General features: G+C 33.6%; 1 non-coding gene across 1 annotated transcript; it reads left to right on the forward strand.

Moving 5' to 3' along the window:
* Positions 1-1,432: 1,432 nt before the first annotated feature.
* On the forward strand, positions 1,433-1,536 carry LOC144369640 (U6 spliceosomal RNA). The gene has a single exon (XR_013429426.1). It is a non-coding gene; the product is annotated as a U6 spliceosomal RNA (small nuclear RNA).
* The last annotated feature ends 2,960 nt before the right edge of the window (positions 1,537-4,496 follow it).

Here is a 4,496-nt window from a genome sequence, read left to right on the forward strand (position 1 = left end):
AAATGTATCTAGGAATTAACCTGTTAAAGACTCCACAAAATTCTCAATGGAAACTTAAAATCTTAAAGGATATTTTAAAATCCCTGAATAAATAGAGAAGATGCTTATGGACAGAATAAATTAACATTTTAAAGATGCCAATGCTCTCTAAAATTAATTTATATCTTCAGAGCATTTCCTATAATATCTCATTAGGAATTTGATGGTGCTTGAAAGTTAATTCTAAAAATGTACATGGGAGGGGGAATTAATAGCTGAGACAGTATTTGAAGAAAATAAAGCCAATGTTAGAAGAAGCTTATTCTTCCAGATATTATGTTACAGTAATTAAGAACAGTTAAAAGAAGTATCAAGAAGCAAAGTCAAGAAACAGAATGCATGTTCTACTTCCTTCTCATACACTTACACAACACATGGACATATGCACGCATGCACGCATGGGCACATGCACACAGAAAAGGAGTGAACCAGAGAAAATGTCTGAGGTCAGTTACAGGTGTCGGAATTCAGGCCTAAGGGAAGTCATGGTTCTATAACTAGGACATTAGGGTGACCAGAGAAGGGACTCTGTAATGGACACCCGGAGTGTAAGACTCAAACACTCTAAAAGAAAGAAGCACCATAAGGAATCTAACATATTAATAATATTTCCAAACAAGAGAGAATCTTCCATGGATTCAGGACTTCTTTATCTTTCATGTTGCCATTTACTTGTGATTTTACAAAAATATGCTTCAGTTCATTGGCCATGAAAGCATCAAGTGAATCTCACCTCCAATACTCTTCAACCAATCTGTAAGAGCAACATGATTATTAATTAAGATCTGAGGAAAATGTGGGCCATTTTCCACTGTACATTTCAAATTGTCACAAGATGTCATTTATACCTAGTTTAAGTAAAATCCTGGAACTGATCACACTGTATTTATTATGTATTAATATATAACACCTGAAATATTCTATAACTAAGTTGAGAATATAAATGAAAATAACATCGTCAACTGTTGTTTTTAGTTTAACTTCTTATCAGAATTGGTATGATATCAACTTTACTCTCTCCAGGGAAAATGTCCTTGTCAGTATATTAGAGATATATGGAATATTAAATACAAACTGGTGGTTATGAAGATTTTTATTTTATATTAAATCATGAGCACTATTCTACATTTTTCTATATAGAACATCAGGACATATTAAATACCATTTTGGTACAACAAACCTGTCAAAACTATTAACTATGATTTCTCTTCTTAATTTCTGTTTCAACAGATGTATAACAAATTGGTTTGAAATGTTTATTTAATATCTAGGCATAGCAAGAAAATGTATTATGACTTCTCTGAGAAAAAGAATATTAACACTCATACCACTGACTATTTTCCCCATCCTCAAAATGATGACTTATATATGTTTTTATTAAAAGAAAAATGTAGTGCTTACTTTGACAGCACTTATACTAAAATTAGAATGACATAAAAGATGAACATGGCCACAGTGCAAGGAGACACTCAAGTTCATGAAATGTCCCAGATATTTAAAAGGGCTGGAATATAGCTAGTAACAAAACACCCTAGGAAGGAATAGAGGGAGGGAAGGAAAAAAGGAAGAAAGGAAGGGAGGGAGGGAGAGAGGCAGAGAGGGAGAGAAGAAAGATTGCCTGCATTGCATCGTTTGAGTGATGTCCAGTCAAGCCAACTTAGTTAAATACCATTTGGTAGATTAATTTATTTTTCAATTGAAGTAGAAAAGGTGAGTTTCATGGCATTTCCCACTGCCCTTTCAAATATCATACACTTGGTAACTTACCATACAATTATTACTTTTTCATTTAAATTATACTAAAATAAAAACATTTTGATTGAATCAGGATGCAATATTTATGAAGGAAAGTGAGTTTAATCCAAAACATAGTTTGTAACAGTGTCTTTGAAAAAAATGTATACTATAGAGCCTCATGAATGCTTGAGTTAAGCAAAAATGGAATAAAAGCTTATATTGACATATGTCTTCTTTTTTTTAAGTTGCAGATGGAAACAGTACCTTTATTTTTTTTATGCAGTGCTAAGGATCAAACCTAGTACCTCACACATGCTAGGCAGGTGCTCCACCACTGAGCTACAGCCCCAGCCCAACATATTTATTCTTACACATATGCTAACATACAATATCAGGAAGCATGATTATACTCAGTAAATCAAAACCCTTGAGAGAGATGTGCTCTTTGCATCTAGATCTCACTGCAGTGATTTTGGAAAAACTGGACTGATGTGATGAAAATTCTATAGCACTTTGCTTCTGGGTGTAGGATGCAAACTACACTGCCAGCCCTTTCCAGAAGATGCTTTCATCATGCATCACAGGAAACTCCTCTGAACATTCCACCTTTACCAAAAGACAGACTTACGATAATATCTGAAATCTGTCAACACAAAAATTTTAAATCCTGAGAAGCTATCTGAAAGAAGACTATGACTTATTTTTCTAAGCAACTTTCTGAGGCACTATATCTCAGTACATTTTGGGACATGAATTTACTAAATAATAATGGCAACAATAAAATATTCCAAGGGAACACTCGCTCTCAAGTTTCTAAAGATTAATCTACCTATGCTAAAAAGCTAATACTGTATCACTGAGTGAGTTAAAGATCAGCATACTTACTTTCCATAAGAACAAAACCAAACTCCTTTGCTTGGCACTCCAGATATGTAAAGATGTGCCTCCAATTCCTTTCAAACCCAGTTTCCAACTTCCTGTGCATCTTAATGTAGCTAAGCCGACTACTTAGTCCTTAAACCCATCTCAATTCCACTAAGCTTGCCTTCTCCTCATCTTGATCATGCTCTTTTTTCCAAGTACTGATCTATGTAAGAAGTCAATTTTCAAGGTCTAATTTTAAAATATGTCTCTTTGAGTGCTAAATGCCACACTCTGAATTCTCTACTCTGTGCTAAATGCTTTTTATGCAATATTTCATCTTTGCAATCCCTCCCCAAGGATAGCCACACTAATTACTATTATTAAGTGCTTCTACATGGTGCCAAAGGCTTTATAACATCACTTAATTTAACCTTTGCCACCAACCATTTTGTTATGCTTATTCTATACAGATGAGGAGTGTTAGTTGTGAGAGGTAAGAACAAAACCTCTATGGTCTGAATGTGAATCCCAGCTCTACCACTTTCATCTTCCTAAATCAGCAGTTTGTTCAAATGTTAAAATGTGTGTATATGGGTATGTGCAACAAACAAGGCCTCTCTCATAGAGCTATGGTAGCCTTAAATGAAATCAACCATATGTAGCATTAAGCATAGCATCTGATATATAATGAGAACTTGCTAAGTACCAACTGTTAATCTTACTTCACAGCATCTAGCAGAGTGTTTTGCACATAGGAGAAACAAAAATATATTGCTTATTAGAGAATATTCCCTATTTTAAAAAAATAAGTTTCTTTTACAAGTCAACTTAGAGATGCAGTTTGTAACTTCAGATCATTAGAAAACATGAAACTAAATTCAAAGCATGTTTGGTTTTCCCTTACCTGCTACCATAAGCAAACATACTGCAGAAGCACTGTGGAAATGATGATTGAGTTTATGTTCAGAGGGATTGGAAAAGCTATTTTCTTGGACACACCAGTGGGAATTAGAAAGTTAAAATGTAATACTCATTCAAATCTAGCACAGAGTTATTAATATTGGAAAACTGATAAAATAATCAGCAGCCAACTTTAAAAAACATTCCCTTATAGAAGCTTAATAACATTTTTTAAACAATCTCCTCCAGGTAAAAAACAAAAATATTTTTCAATTTGTAATTTTTATAAGATTCTATAATTACATATCTAAATTTAAATGCAGGCTTTTACTTAGAATTTGTGCATATTTAGATAAACCTCTAAAAGGAAGCTTTCCTTTATTTACATTCTTTCTTAGAAATCGTTTCTAAAAAAATTAAAATACTATCAATTATAAGAGGCAAAATACTGAAAGGAAAACAATATTCTAATGAGTCCTCAATGATGTGTTAAAAATTATCTGCATGTTTGCATAACAGAACTTTCATTTTAAAGACACAGCAATAGTATATAAAAGAAAAAATAAAATAGCCACAGTAAATAAAACTTTTCAAGTAAACATTTCAAAACACTCCTTGTCCTTGGGGTGGTGAGAAAACCATAGAAGAAGCCCAGAAAAGCCACTAGCCAACAGAGCACAACACTGGACATAGCACAGCTGCGTCATGTCCGACACAGATCATTTCAATTCGTCTTCTCAACAGCCATGCATGACAGGCACCACAGTCCTATTTCACAGGCTGGTCTAAGGATCAGCACATGAGAGAGATCCTTTAAAATAAAAACAAATGTTGATTTTCTTTAACATTATAAAGCTTTCAGGAAATGTACTCTATAAATCTGTTCAGTCTTTTGGTGACAGGCAGAAATAATTCTCTTGGAAAAGGAAAAAGAGTATACAGATTGGGTAAATAGG

Source organism: Ictidomys tridecemlineatus, chromosome 12 (genome assembly GCF_052094955.1).
Source record: "Ictidomys tridecemlineatus isolate mIctTri1 chromosome 12, mIctTri1.hap1, whole genome shotgun sequence".
Lineage (NCBI taxonomy): Eukaryota > Metazoa > Chordata > Mammalia > Rodentia > Sciuridae > Ictidomys > Ictidomys tridecemlineatus.